We start from the raw sequence: 16,771 nt of genomic DNA, 5'->3' as shown, positions 1-16,771 counted from the left end.
ATTTATAAAAGGCAATGATAATTGTAGTAATATGTGTGAGAGTTTTTTCCTAGATATACAAAGAAAGTGACGCATGGCATGTCAATGCATTTACTCCCCAATTAAAACGACTGACGTCAGACGTACTGACAAAGAAAAGCGTGAGTTCATGATGAGGTTATTTTTAGTTAAGGTTGATTATTATATAAATACAAAGAATTCAAAAAATATTGGCGATTTCAAGGTTAATTAAATGTATTTGGAGGGAAAATGTATACATAGTAAGTGTGTAAAAGTTATCCTTAAGCTTCAGAATTGACTATGAGTATCCCTTTAATAACATGATATCAATGATAGTATCACACCATGGTTGTGAAAACAGAAGTGATTACTGCAAGGCACAAGCACTAAGGCCTATATGGCCCCTGACAGTATCCACATCCAACAGATGTATGAAGTTCTAAAGTATTCACAGCAAAGCAGGGTGGGTATTTGAAAAGTGTGGGAGGCAGTGTAGAGACCGAAAACAGGCACATAGATGTACATTTTATATTATTTAAAGTAGCAAGGTAAAGTGCAATAAGAGCTGGTGGAAGGCTTGTCAACAGCCACATACTGTCTGTGACTCTACTTAACTTTGTTCATAGGAAGTTAGTTAGTAATCTGACTGTATTTGTCTAAAATGTTAATTAGAGACTTGAGGTCTGTCTGTGGCTGCCAGACTGATAATCCATTTTAATTGTGTATTTTGATGAAAATATTTGTATTTGATTGAAAGGCTTAAACACGATGGTTTCAGTTGGTTTTAAAGTTGAGCTATTTCAGTTTTTAAAATCAAACTGTGCTAGTTGAAGCCCTTGCCGTGTTGAATTAAGCCTGCAATTAGGCAACCATTAACTCTATAATAATTTTCTTTGTTCCCAGGAAGCTTCAGACTTACCTTTTCTGTCAACAACGGAGCCTGTTCCTGTCTTTGGTTATCTAGCTGTATGAGTGTTATTCCTCCATCATAAAGCTAGATAACCGAAAGTAGGAATGACCTCCAAACCTTCAGCTTCCTGCGTTAATGAGAATAAAGAAAAAGAAACACACAAGAGGACATCATGTCTTTCCAGGTGGGTTATAGTTTTATCAATCTGAACATGCAAATGATTAGAGCTTGAGACAATTAGTCGATGAGTTTATTTAGTCGATCGACTGAATAATAATCTCATTTGTAAGGATTTGCTGCTTTTCTTAATCTTATGTGATATTAAATTGAATATAATTTCTGACTCTTTGTCGGACAAAATAAACACTTTGATGACGTCATCTTAGACCTCAGGAAATTGTTTTCTGACTTAAACCAATTAGATTCATCGACAATGAAAATAATTATTAGTTACAGGAAAACATACATAACAAATGATGTGTCTTTTTATTTAAGTTTCTGAGAATAACCCCTGTGCAATATGCCTCCACAATGTCTCCTCTTGAACTTGCTGATTTAGTAATTATCTCATTTAATGTGTTGGTTTCTTGTTGAGCCTCTTAAATACCAATAAACATCATACATCCCATGTTTAGTTACCCAACGTAGAGGCCAGACACAAATAAGATTTTCTCTAATATTTATTGTTTTAATCCTTTTTTTTCTGTCTGGGAGATTTCTCATGGCAAAAGACAGAACTGACTTTTCTGAAGGCTGTTTTCTGTCACCTGAGACCACAGGGAACATAGGAATGAATATTTATACAAATCAGACACATGGATATTGCTGTCCCATGCTTCTCTTAGACACATTGTAATACTTGTAATACCTCGTACCATTTCTGTGCATCATAGTTGCTGTTAAGTTGTCCCTTCACTAAAGCCTCTGGTGAACAAACCTAAAACAATGAAATACACCAAAGCAAGTCCGGCTTCATGTTCCTATTGCTAAACTCAAATGCTTTGAGTATAACTTGGATCTAGCTCACTTCCATTATCGGTTTAAATATTAATCATTCTTTTCATTACATACATATGAGAATGATATTAAATCCTTTATTTGTGCTGTGAATGATGATAAGTATGTGGAAGAATATGATATTTGTGGCTTCATAGGTGCATACCTTTTCATATTCACTATAGATTTGAACAAAAATAGATGTAAGCTATAAGACAAGCTATATGCAACTAAAGAAAAGTGAAAGTGTGTTATAAGAAACCAAAAAAATCCACTTTTGCTTGTGTTGAGAGGCATCATTTCATTTTGAAAGACACAAAGATCTGTTTTATTTTGTTCTCAGCGACGATGCACATTGATCAGCATCACTGTAAATGTGCCAGTGTTAGCCAAAAGGCTCATTTTCAACTGTTCCCTCGGCCTGAGGTTAGAGCGATAATTAAAAATAGAACAGGAGAAAGAAAACCATAAACAGCTTAACAGGGATAAAAGAGAGGAAGGAGAAAGAAAGCATCATGCAAAGTAGGACATTTAATACAAAACAATGTTAAGAATAAAATCAGCACAAACAGTTCAAACATGACAGCAAACAAATCCTGCTACAGAAGAGTTTGATGTGCAGACACAGATTGTGCAGCAGTTATATCCTGTCAATACTTTTACACCAGGTGTTGGAAATGCAAAGAAAAACTCAAACATTTTGCTTAATCTAAATGGCCACCACTGTAACATCTTTACTCTGAAAGTAAAGCCTGTGCTGGCAGCCTTCTTCACTGCCAACACATCGTGTTGTCTATATGGAAGCCATCTTGACGGGGTCTCCCTGCTGCCTCTAAAATGGTTGTGGTGGCACATAGCAGGGCCGCTTTAAATGCTCCATCGTTAGCTGTCTCTCAGAGTCTAATCAGTGCTGTCTTTAAGCCTTCCTGTCTTACAACAACTCTCCTCTGTGGTGTGATCTCACTAACTAAGAGATGTAGCTACATGTAATCAGTGAGGTCACGTTACTGAGCCCTTTTAAAGGTCGATCAATGAGTCAGTGTACATATAACTGCTTCTGTGATTGAACAGTGAATGAATGAATCAAGGATTCGGTGGTAGACATCTCATGACATTTGATTTCATTAAAGCTGCTGTTCCTGTATACCTGACATCTCACACTAATGTCACGAGTGCATGTGGAAATAGCAATAAGTCTAATTAGTTAAGTCAAGTTTAGAGAAACAACACAATGTTGCACACCTTTAAATAGTAAATGTTAGACAGGCTCCTATCAAAGACGAACCTCTTATGAAACCCTGATTCAGATTTGACCAGTTACATCATTGTGGCTTGTTTTATAGTGAACATGACATATTAAAAATAAAATTAATTCCCCACACATTCCCAGATATATAATCATCCACATATTATTTTCCAAATTCTGGATATTTGAATTTTAAGAACTGCAATCTCCTGTCAGATCCAATGTGACCACAACTCCCTTATGTCAGACTCCAGGTGAACTATGGCACACAAACAAATCTAAATCACTGATTTTAATGGAAAAGAAAAGGTTTGCAGTTATAAATAAGTAATTAACACTGAAAAAAATAAAACACAGCATGTTTTCAAAAGCTTGTGTATGTATGCCTGTGTCTATTTGATCCTTTAAAAAGAGAAACCACCTTTCAATTAAATAGTCCCAAATATTGTTATAGCTTACATTTATAGAAATTATTTCACTAATAATTATTTTAAAATATAGTAGATAAATAAACCTTATTAGACCTTGTATAAGGCCCTTATATGAAACCTCTTCCAGAGAAGTGCCTTCTTTTTTATTTTATTTTTGGCAGACAATTAAAGGCCAAAGTAACAGGCCTCTAGTCTGTAAATCTGCTTTGGTAAAGATCCTACAGACCCATCAGTTAATTAATATATTAATTATTATTTATCATGTCGGTGTAACGGGCAGAGATACAGCCAACACGAGTTTGTCACATGAACAATGAACATGGAAATCATTTTCAACAACAACCTCCGGGATGAGTAACACAGTTGTGGAAACAATGATTCTCGTTTTCGTTAATGAATCAATAAACATGAATTATAAGTAAGTCAGACTGGAGAAGCAGGCCTATGTTTTCACATTAGCACGTTGGCCCTTTTTTTTTCCAAACAGGCCATACCTCAAAGACTGATTATTAGAGATGTATAATAGAGAACATGTAGCTTTCCTTCCTTTACCGCCGTTTCAAACATCTGTCCATTGATCTCACCTTTACAAACGCGCAGTTTAAATGTGTCATGTGGACTTCCAGTGCAATGCAATTAAATATGTATCGCCAAAAAACCTGGGTTCGTCTACCCGGGTTATGTTACAAATACAGCCCAGAGATAATAGGCTACTTACTTACAGAGCGGAGTGTTTTATCCGCAGTGTTGAAACAGAGAGAATAAAGCTCACACAGGACAATGTGCTGCAAACATAAACGCTCCTTGCAGAAAGTCTTTATCCGACATGAGCGCTCTCTGTTGGTCTCTCCGCCAGACCTTTGCTGTGGTGGGATAAAGCAGGCCTGCCAAAAAAAAAAACAAGAGTGGCCTTACAAAGATGGAAAATAAAGGAAACAATCATGCAACTCCAGCCGATAATGAATAGGAGCCAGACAAGCTCTGCATATTAACATAATTGCATAGAAACGAGGGGAGCAGAGAGAGTATTTAAAGGCGCAGCAGCACCCAGCGTGCCCCTTCATCCGCTGTTATCTGCCTGTCTGGAGAACAAGACCAATATGAATATTTAAATTATAGACGAAGGAAATGGACAGTAAATACTTTTGACATTAAGTATATATTTTTAATAAAGGTGCAGTACATAAGTTATCTATGATTCGCCCATAAACCTTACCTGAATTTATCTTTGACGCTCTGCCTTAGAGGCCTTCACTAAAATCTGAAAAATAATTAGTATTGCCTATAAGTAAAAACACATAAATAGTAAGCCTACAACCTGGGCTGTAAAACATAAATACTCAAGTTATTACTCCAAGCCACCTTCCCACCTGCCCTGAAATATTTGACCAGACACCAAAACTTGTATAATAATGTGTCAACTTTTCATTTTCTGAAACATGAAAAAGAGAAATAGCTTTAAAAGCTGTCTCCTAATTGGCAGGATTTAATTTCTAGCGGTGGATTATTGAATAATTTAATATGTATTCATTTATTATTGGCTTACAAGTAAACATATTTAAAGTTTGAGTTCAAAAATACTGAAAACAGTGTACACAAACCACCATGTATACATTTATAATTATACAATGTAATTTCTTAAAATTCAATTGAATTGCTTTGAAATGTTGTTTGAATTTGTCCGTATTATTTAAACAATCAAATATTGCACAAAGTGACTGTTAAGGTGCTGTTATTGACACCAGTTAGGACAATTGAGTTAAAAACAGTCAAAGCTGTCGCTGTTTCCAGTGTTTTATAAACTGATTTATAATTCTGTAGGCCTGTTGTCTTCCGCGTGCCATCTGAGTTTAACGTAACAATCTGTGTTCAAACGTTTCTGTTTTCTTATCATGACAAAGGCAAGAATTGGTCTCAATAGTTGCCGCCGCGGCTTGAAAAATAAAAGGGGGACTGTTCCTTTATTAGACACCAGGCTGTAATTAGACAAGATGCTGGGGGGAGGGGCAGGTGTGAAGCTGGGTGATAATATGAGCTCATACAGCAAAACACTGAGTCTACCAACACAGAGCACATGTGAAAATCAGCCTTATTATCTTAAAAATGTATTTTATTCTTGGACTTAAACATTTCTGTGTGTTTGGAAGACTCAGTTTGATTTGTATAGCATTCTTGAGTATGTCATATATTTGTTTTAGTGTCAGTAAAAATAATGAAATATCTGGAATTATGTGGCAGCATGTCTGATAGCTAAAATGATTTTAGTAAAAAAAAACAATCCCTCATTCTCTTCGGCCTTCAGCCGCTCAATACACAATCCCTGTTGTCTTTAACGAGGCTGTTCATCATAAATCATTTCTTACATAATTGAAAAATATTCCTGAAAATTATTTTGGAGAAAAAAAAGATCTGTCAGATTTCAGAGCGAGTAATACATAAGGTAATTAATAACTGACCTACACCTGATATGCACCTGTACTAAAGTACAAGTCCCCCCCCCCCCCCCCCCCTGATGCATGAACACAGTGCAGCCCTCTTAGACGCTGCATGTCGGTGCTGTGCACTGCAGCTGCAGGAGACCTGTTGGTAAACAGTAGCCAGCATCCACATTATCATTCTGATCCTGGCTTCGCTCCACAATGGCTGCTTTGTGAAAGGAGCACTTGACAAAGGTCCGCCTATTCTTTTTCCAAACGTTGTATATGTGAGAGGGCGCTGCAGTAAACTCCAGGCGGGCAGTGAGGTGGGAACGTCGCGTCAGACCAGACAGTGGCAGATGCCTGCATTAGCACTGCAGCCATGAGAGTGTCTCCTGGAAAAGTTGTCCCTTTGTCTTCCTGCCTCTTTATGTCTGTGAGTGACTCTCTCACAGTCAGTGTATGGGTGTGTGGTCTCATGCCAGAACTAATGTTAATGAAAAAGAATGAGGCCATTGTGTCAAATGTGTATCCTTGATTCATAAGATGTAACTCAATAGAGCACAGTCCTGTGCCGAATACAAACAACTCCCAAAACTACATTTCATTTACAATCCACACACACCTGGCCAAATATTCACAAAACAAACAAAAATAAGATAACCAAAACAAAATACGTTTTATTTATTTGTTCAAATAGGGACCTGGAAATGAAATAAAACAAACTATAAATAACATATAATAACACCATTAAACCAATTGAAATTCAAGTGATTCTTTCCGTTTTGTGTAAAATACACTGAATAGATGCTTTTGTAGAAGTACGCTAATAAAGTAAAAGCTATTAATAGTTATTGATTTATATTAGTATATCTGTACCAATCGCACAGATGTTAAAGAGAGACACATTTAAAAGGATTGGAAACTTTTAAACTAAAGACAAAATGCACTACAGCCCAATATCGAAATACTAAAACTGGAAGCATCATCAGAAGACATGGAGACGCATGAGCATGCAGGTCTTCATTGTAACGTGTGTTTGAGTGTGTTTTTTGGGGGCGTTAGATGATCTGTCTCTGTTGCCATGTGTCAGCGGCTGCACCTCGCCTTTCAGCAGAGAAGGAGACGAGGTGATACAAAGATCAGACTCAAAGTTTGACTGTAGAAGTAAACTAGTGATGGATCGCAAGCGCGATGTGAGAGTGATGCTTTCATTGCCAGGTGTCATCCGTTATAAGAGCCGTTTTGTTTTCTGTGATGAGGCCTCGCCTTTACCAGAACAAAGCCGGGGGGTTGTACAGTATGACCCTGGCATCCTGATCCAAACACGACAACCAGCCTTGTGTCTCAATACCAGAACCTGGAACATGAGCGTCCGTGAGCTGAAGGCAGTTGTATGTTTTACGTCCCTGCAGCCTACTTTCTCCCCACAAGGATACCGCAGCTGCGATCCTGTCTTAATCTGGGGATAAACGTGATTATCCTGCTATGGCTTGTTCTTGGCTTTGTAACAGCGACAGGGGACCTTTCACCGCTCGCTCTTTTCCCATGGTCGAGTGGGTCTGAGCAGCTAAGACCCCCGATGTGGACCAGTCGCCATTCATCGGCTTTAGGCTGGAGCAAACATGCTGCACGTCACAGCGACCCTCAGGCATATACATGGAGATAAACACTGAACATATCAGCCTCATTATTATTGTGCTGCAGCTCCTCACAGTCCTCAACTGTCTCAAGAGATAATTAGAGGAATTCAAGTTGTTGTGCACAAATACTAGAAATACTAAGTAATGAGTAGTAAAGATATTTTGTAATAATTACATAGTATTACATAGTATTAGATAAGATTCATTCATTATTATTATTATTATTATTAGTTGTTGAAGTGGTTATATGTATTAATATATGTTGGTATTTATTATAATATAACATTTTTATTATTTATTATACAGGGCAATTTAAAGTAATTCAATTGCAATGGAATATTTTATTAGGAAATTTGACCAAAACAAATTAACTCATGGTCCACTCGAGCCTTTTCTGGAGTTTACTATTGCATTTTTATTACCTTATCTTATTTTAAATTAACCTAATCAAGCTCCACATCAAGATGAACTCATAATAAAACATGTTCATTCATGATTTACACAGCAGATTGTTCACAGAATATAAAAGTATTGTGGGAACTAAATCACAGAAGAAAATCTCAAAGGAAAGGATTTCCATTCTCCCCCGCCAGTCGTTCAGACTGTCAGTCAAGTTCAAGTTCACAGGGGTGGAAACGTCTCGACTCTTCATTCACTTCTGTCGTTCCCCTTCCCCGCGCCCCCCCGCGCCCCCCATGCTCTGCAGTGACTGCATGGCGTTACTATGACAGAGGGCCTGTGGCGTTGTTATGGCAGCGGGCTGGTCGGCCCGGCTATGCGCTGGTGAAAAGGACAGCCTGTCAGAGAGAGAGAGACTCAGGTTCCCCCCAACAGCTGGGCAAAGCCCCCCCACCCCCATAGCTGCCCCCACTCAGGCCTTTCAAACACCACCCAGACCCTGGGAACACCAAGAATTTCACATTCATCATCCTCTCTCTCACACACACACACACACACACACACACACACACACACACACACACACACACACACACACACACACACACACACACACACACACACACACACAGGCACGCCCCTCTCTTCCTCCTCAACCAACTCTTGTGTCCATCCACCACTTAACATCACTCTTCACCAACACTTCCAGCCACATCCTCCCACACACACACACGCACGCACGCACGCACGCACGCACACACACTTGCTACACTTCACTTCATTATGCCCACCTGTAATTAAGTAAATCATTTCACATTAAAAACAAAAACTGAAATGAAATGAAAAAATGATCGTGAAGACGCATATATTTTCAAACCAAGCCTGTGTGTGTGTGTGTGTGTGTGTGTGTGTGTGTGTGTGTGTGTGTGTGTGTGTGTGTGTGTGTGTGTGTGTGTGAGAGAGAGAGAAAGAGAGGGAGATAGATTGTGTTGAGGTCTCATTCAACTTTGAGCATGAAAGGCTGATGATTTGCATAAACTGCACGCTCTGAGGTGCTCGGGGGTGGCAGCCATACTGAGAAAAGATATGAGGGAACATGAAAAAAAAAGAAAGCACAATCCTGCTTTGTGAAGCTGCAGGAAGAAAGGGGAGGTTTGAATAAGAGAGAGGGTGAAAATTGGCAAAGAAAGGGTCTTACCATGTCTCCCAGTGGGATTAAATTGTCCGGGAACCTCTTTATATATAATTTGGTGAATCTGGCAGCGGCATGGCTGCAGGGCTGATCTCACGTCAAGCTCCTGCCTGAAATTCATTAGACAAGAATACAACGTGCTGAGATGATGCAACCAGTTTGAGAAAAGTGTATATGTTCATAGTGGACATCATTTTATCTGACTCTCCAAATGTACATGTTGATTTGCAGAGCTGAATCTGGACTCTTATGTTTATTCTTTTTCTTTTTTCTTAGAAAAGGACCATAATGATGCTGATGCCGCCGTGCTGTGGAGAATCTTCAGAGCTCGTATCAGTGTGTTAATCAAATACATGGAGCTGCGTCTCTGTGCAACTAGGCTGCAAATACAGTTATAGCAACAGCTCATATACAACTAGTCTGCCATTAAACCTTTGCATAAAAACAGCAGGTTTGAATGTGTTTTATAGTCTCTAAATATAATGATATTTGTGTTATTTATCTGCTTTTTGAGAGTCATTTCTGAAAAATTAGTAAAAATAATTTATGATTTATGACCCAGCTTCCTCTTGATAAATGAATATTGACTTTGTGCTTTGTTGTTGATTATTTGTGATGTATTTAGTATTCGGATGAAGGCATTTCAAATCAAAATGTTGAAAGGCTTCTGTCATTCACTTACACATGGTTAATTTATTCATACGACATTTGAGATTATCAAAGCGATCTGAATGACATGTTTTGTTTTTTACTCAATTAAATAAATGTTAGAGAAATATGATGACTGGTTTATTATTTATCGTGTTGAAACATAAAGGCAGGTGTGTGTCAGCACCTACTGTAGGACAGAGACAGGCTGACAAAAGAACATTTATAGAGCCATTGGGAGAAACATCTATTTAGTAATATAGTAACAATGTTCTTTCATTCATTCATCTCTCAATATAAAAATAGACGAAACAAATGAAAGCAGGGAACAGGTAAACACTGTAGGGGTGGGGGGAGGGCTTTGGCGTACATAAATGACAAAGAGCACAAAAAAAGTGATAATTAAATTCAAACTCTTGAGTCATGCCTTGGTTTTCGTATTGTGGCGTACCAAATGGGTTCACAACACAATAATGTGACAGCAACTCTCCATAAAACATTTGCTTGACTTGCTCAGATGAGTCAAATTTCTCAAAAGACTTGAAAATGCGACTATGTCACTATTTTTCTCTGTATGTGTAAGAATTTATAGAATAATAAAAAATGGATAAATAAATAATACAGGCCTAACTTAAGAAGACCTCGTCTCATCTGCACAAAGGATGAATCCAGTCATTTTTACTTCTTCCTCTCGTGTCATCTCATAATGAAAGAGCTGATGTAATCTTACATGATGGTATTACAAACCAGCTGTTGTGTCGTAAACGTTACTATTCATGCGTGTAACTCCTGCAGTCTGTCTGCAGTGTTAAGCTGCAGATTAGTAAACTGCCTCCCACAATGTGAAGACCTCGTGTCCGGAGAGCGTCAGTCTGCTGCCGGACAGAGGGAGTCATGACCTTTCACTCTCCTGGGACACAACTTGACCCGGCACAAGCCGACAGACACGTGTGTGTGTTCCTTTGATGCTTCAGGTGTTATCTGACCCAACGCTATTACATTAACTAGTATGAAGGCATATATTATACTCTCTCATAGCAGAATATCCTATTTCAGTGTCTGATATAAAACAATAATGAAGAGGAATCAAAGTTCATGCTCAGTTGTTCTCTTTTTTTATCCACTATCAGAATTCTTCTAAACATGAAAACACATTTCTTGGTGACAGTTGAGCAGTTACGAGTTTAAATCACGGTCTTATCTACTGTATTTATATTTTGGCTGTCCATGGTTTAGACAGTTTGTTCCAATTACAGGAAAGCTTCAGTGGACAGTCCTATTCGAGACCATCACTGGCTACTAACTTTGAGGCAAAACGTTTCCTGTTTCAATATCAAAATGGATAAAGAACATCCATTAATAAATTGCGTTCAAAGCTTTGTGTGGAACAACTTGACTGGCCTGCAGAGAGCCCTGACCTGATCCCCAGCCAGGCCTTATCACCCAATATGAGTGTTGGACATCACTCATGCTCTTGTGCCTGGATGGGAGCAGATCCCTGCAGCCAGGATCCAAAATGTTGAGAGTGAAGAGTGGAGGCTGTTATAGCAGCATATTAAAGCCCATGGTTTTGGAATGAGATGTTCAACAATACAGCTGTCAACATACTTTCCTTCTCTTTTTTCACATTCGATCATCAAAGCCTGATTTGTCTTTGACCGCAGGAACTCATGAGCTGTTGGCTGCAGGTGTTCTCTCTCACGGCACTCAGTGTGTATTCATCCATTCATTCTGATCAGATTTTCTACCTGTCAACAGATGGAGATAAATGTTGTCTATTGTATTAGGAGTCACCAGAGGTCGCATTATTCACCAAGGACAGGACTGGATTTAATACTCATTACTTCTCAGAGACTTCAAAATGTGGCACTCAGTATCATCATCATGTACATTTCACTCTCGTAGCAGGAAGTGAGACATTCAGACTGAACTCAGACAGTAGGCAGCTGTAGACCAGGTTTGTGTCTGTGGAGGGCTGCAGATGATTGTCCAGTCATTTATATCTTCCAACTCAGTGAGCTTTAGGTCTTGTACTCTGCGTTTGCATAAGAATAGAATCAGGTCCTGTGAACTTCCCTAACCTATTGACCCAGCTCCCCAGACATGAATAGCTCTGCTATGAGGCTCCCCAGCCTCTCAAAAAGGCTTTAACCATGCCTTAAGTCCCAATCATGGTAATTTAATATATCTTAAGCCCCTGGCTGTTTTGCTGGAGCCCCTCTACAGTTTGTTTTAGGCATTCTCTGCTTCTCACCTCATCAGCACTATTCCTTATTTGGCAAATTTAAGGGTCTGCAGTGGCACTATAAGTTCCTTTTCAGCAGCTAAATAAGCCTATATTCCGTATAATTAAAAGTTTTTTTCTTATTATTATTCAGTCTTGTGATTTAGAAGAAAGGAGGAAAATCTCACCAATGATAAACAGCTGAAGAACAACATGATGAAACAGACGCATTAGTGGCTCACAAGTGGCTCGATGTCCACTAATCTGGAGACAATATGGTAAAACCAGCTGGCAGGCATATATATATATATATATATATATATATATATATATATATATATATATATATATATATATATGTATATATAGACCTTCAATAAAAAAAGGCACACAAACAAGTTGGTTTAAAATCACTTTAAATGTTATTATGTTACTATATTATAGTTCTTATATTTTTTTGTAAGTAGAAACACAATCATGAACTGTTTTGTAATATTTTGAGTGATTTGTAAGTTTTGTATACGTGCCTGTGGTTGTTCTTGTATTTATGGTTTACAGTTTGCTTCAATTTAAAGAATTAGAACTCAGATTACAGTTTGTGCTGAACAAACGATAACATGCATGTGGGGTAAGGACAGTTTAAAAAGGTGCAAACAAACTAAGACAAAACTGAATGCATAGAAAGTCTGCAAAAATGAACTACATTGAACCTCCTGACAGCAGCTTCAGGGTCAGAATGTGTCTTTCCTCCTCTACCTCTTTTCTGATTACATCCTTTCAGACAGCCTCTCTTTTCTCACCTTGTGAGGTTTGTAACAGATTCTTCAGAGTCAACTCCTCACCTCTCAGAATGAAACATATAGAAGCAACTGTGCTCAGATGTGAAAGCACGTATCTCATACTTCCCAAATGCACAGGCGTTGCAGTGACCTTTTCAGGGAATTAATACGATAAAATGTGACTGTTGTGTAATGTTAGATGTGTTGTTTTCTTATTGCAAAATCAATCCGGTTCTACAGCCCCATCAGAAAAACAAAATTTCTACTAGAAAGGTAACCGGTGCAGAAATATCAGCAACACTAAAGCAACGAATCATCCAATAAAACGTGATTCAACTACATGACTTTACTGTTGAAGGTGGCTATTCTTCATAAACCAGATGGATGGTTGAATCTGAAGTTAATAAATTACACTTAGCTTCTTTTTCTCTCTGTTAGTAGCCTGACACACAAGCTTTTTGATATTTCAAATCAAAGGTCGTTATATTTTTCTATTTCAATAATGATTAACTTGAATTTCAGCTCAAGAAATATGCAATTACCCCAAAAGGTTAATATCACGTCCCTACATTATTAATCCGTAAGACGTTTTCTTGAATTATTTGTAACTGTTCTAATTAAAAATGAACGTCCGTTTAATTCATAGGACATACATGTGTGCATGTCTTCATTGCACGTTTACCTAAGTAAAATATTATGTTATGTTATTACAATCTGAACATTTTAATCCATGTACTGAGTTATTCAAATAATACTATAAAGCACATTAGTGAATTTATCATTAAAATGTGGCAGATTTGACTTTCTATTACATTTTTAAATGGACAATATGTTTCCTATATATTGGGTTGTTGAACTCACAGTTTAAGAAACAGGACATGACACTGAAGACCTTCTCCTTGATTCTGATGTGAGGTTTTATATTCTGGTGGTGAAAAAGTCCAGGACTCAAAAAAATAACAGTGAGTGCAATTTGTAGTCAGAGTCACGGTGTGTCTAACAGTGGAGTCCATTCAGCAGCACGAATGAAATGAAGCGTGAGTTCTGGAGTGTGAAAGAAGAAGAAGAGAGCGCTCACTTCCACTGATACTCTCTTTAAATATAAACTGTACTGTAAACCACCGACGTGACCTCTGAGCAATACATCTCCTGTCTCTCGTTATTATTGACATAGATGAGACAAAGACAAGTTGTGGTGACATCTTATTGAGAGGCTCGACCTTACGGAGAAACTGTTTAGCAGTAACATCTCCTGCTACAGTGAGACTGCTGACAGAAAATAAAACAAGTATAATAACTTGTTTTTTAAGGTTACACTCGTCAAATTCTTCACTTGGTACATTTAGTTTGTACCAAGTGAGTCACTAATGAGTTTAGAGAAGCAGGTTACCCAACTGATCTCATTTTCAAAGACCTGTTTGGAAAACGATGAGCCAGTTTGATTCAGTGGAGCTGTCGGTGTGGCGGACTGTAACCACAAGGACGAGTGGAGTGAATGCACGTGAGCGTCCTGGCAGAAAAGCAGAGAAGACCAGTTTCCTGAAACTATAAAGGTAGAAAAGGGAAGATACACTCTTTGTTACTTCCAAAATATAGCCTGTATATATAGAGTGAAATAAATGATGTGTGAAGAAACGTGCATGGCAGAATATAGGAGCAGCCTGTGTCAATGTGGCACCACCTGCTGGAAGCCTTCTCACCTGCATTTTCCTCCTCACACATTTAGACAGAACGACAGAAACTTCATGTTAAAGTTATGTTTGTGTCGGCTTCCCTGAGATTGGAGCCACAGAACAGATAAAAGTTTGTGAAGGATCTTGTGATTCTTCCCTATTAACACACAACTTTATTTCTCAAACCAAAAGTGACACCATCTTCTAATATGTTTTATCACACGAAGGATGGAACGAGTGTTTAATGCTAAAGTGTTGACGATTGAGTATCTAAAATAATGAGTTTCTATATTTTTTAAAGATCGCCATCGATTGATCTTTCAGAAAGACGGGTGCTTAGCTCTGGCTCTCAAATATAAAAAATAATATACGAAAGAGACAAACTGGGTCTAGTTTCTTGTCATATAACATTATTTTGTAAAATGTAGAGTCTTGTCAGAACCTTTTTGAAAAGAGATGCTGCATCTTACCATGCAAAAAGCAAATGATACATAGTGAAGCACTTTCAGCGATCGCATGCCTTCAATGCATTGCATTGTTTCATTAAACTGGGATGTCTGAAAAGCTTGGAGGATGGGGCACACATGGATATTTTCCCAAAGACAGGACGGGACGGGTCCTGAAACAAGGACCTCATCAAAGTTTGGGACACAAAAACCTTCCAGCTCTGCACATACATAACCCCCTGAGAGGAGAAATGTGTACAAGACAACAAAGCACACTTTTGTTTCTCTTCCCTTCACATCCCAATCAAAGCCTCTAATTAACACGGTTTCTTTTCAGATAGTTTAGATCAAATAGTAGCAATTATCTGTGCAAACTTTGATGAGGTGGAATCCCATGTATTCATGGCTGCACATTCGACAATAATCTCGGCCCAGGGCCTGGTTCACTGCACAGCCAGAGCTCAGTGAGGCCCACTCTGCAAAAAAAACTAATGATCTCTAATGAAGGTCCATACAATGATCCATGCCGTGCCAAAGAAATTGCAACACACACACATTTACATACACACACACACACATCTTTGGTTTGTTACCAATAATGATTTGAAAACTCTTTGTATTCAGTAATCCAATTTTTGTAAATTCACTACTTTCAAGAAAATAACAGCAACCTGGAATATCTAGTTATACAGCAGGATGCTCAACAGAGTTTTAAGAGTGTTTTACACTTCAAATGCAGAATTGTCTCGTTCTCTGCTCTCCCGTCTCAACAACCACGTCTCCGTCTCCGCTGTGTTTCAGCCAAACCAGAAACAAGCCACTGAGGAGGTCATCTCTCTGCTTTAACTTGGAAGAATTCATGTTTTGACACAGATGAAATTGTTTTTAGCATGCTAGTGTCCCGGCTGTAGGGATGGCAATGTCGGCCGGTCCAGCACTTTGGTCCAGACTGAAATATCTCAACAACTATTTGATGAATTGCCATGAACAGGCATCGGTGCTTCCCAGAGTATAAATCCATCTGATTTAGGTGACACATTTGTGGTCTTGTGTCGGCAACTGTGGATGAATTTCCATGAAATTAGGTGGACAACCTCTCTGACCCCCTCAGGATGTATTGTAATAACTGTGATTCTCTGACCTTTCATCGACCGGCATCAGCTATACTTTGTGTTAAGTGCTAATTAGCAAATAATAGCATTTTAACACGCTAAACTAAGATGCTAACCATGGTAAACATTATACCTGCATTAGCACGTTCACCTTGTCATTGTGAGCATATTATGCTGACATTAGCAATTAGCTCACCGAGCTTCTATTTTTTAATCGTGTAATAAACAAATTGCAGTATTCATTGTTCACAAGTGAAATTGAAGATGTTCATATTCAAGTTTGAACTTTATTTGTAATTTCAAGTAAAAATGTTATAATTTCTGGAGGATCACATTGTAAAAGTGACAAATCATAAATTGCCAAACACATGACAAACACATGTTCTTCATCATCTTGCTGGAAGTCTGAGTGCAATTAAATATGTGGGTCTGTTCGAATGTAGTGCATATAGCAGGATAAATATATAACAAATGATGCAGAGTATACAGTATACATGCTCATACAGATATGTGCTCAGTTGTGTTCACATTAGTTGTCAAAGTTGTAACACTTCATGAGGAGATGAACCCAGGGCCATTGAAATTAATTCTTACTGACAGATGCTGAACGTTTTTCTAAATTTGGGGCCACATACACAAACACACAAACAAAGTG

At 38.2% G+C, this 16,771-nt stretch overlaps 1 long non-coding RNA gene across 1 annotated transcript; it reads left to right on the top strand.

Moving 5' to 3' along the window:
* The first annotated feature begins 1,002 nt into the window (after positions 1 to 1,002).
* Positions 1,003 to 10,015, top strand: LOC115024080 (uncharacterized). The gene is made up of 2 exons (XR_003834075.1): positions 1,003 to 1,094; positions 9,511 to 10,015. It is a non-coding gene; the product is annotated as an uncharacterized LOC115024080 (long non-coding RNA).
* Positions 10,016 to 16,771: the final 6,756 nt, after the last annotated feature.

This window comes from Cottoperca gobio, chromosome 3 (assembly GCF_900634415.1).
Source record: "Cottoperca gobio chromosome 3, fCotGob3.1, whole genome shotgun sequence".
Taxonomy (NCBI): domain Eukaryota; kingdom Metazoa; phylum Chordata; class Actinopteri; order Perciformes; family Bovichtidae; genus Cottoperca; species Cottoperca gobio.
The sequence above is the reverse complement of the archived record's forward strand: the minus strand, read 5'-3'. Positions and strand labels throughout refer to the sequence as shown.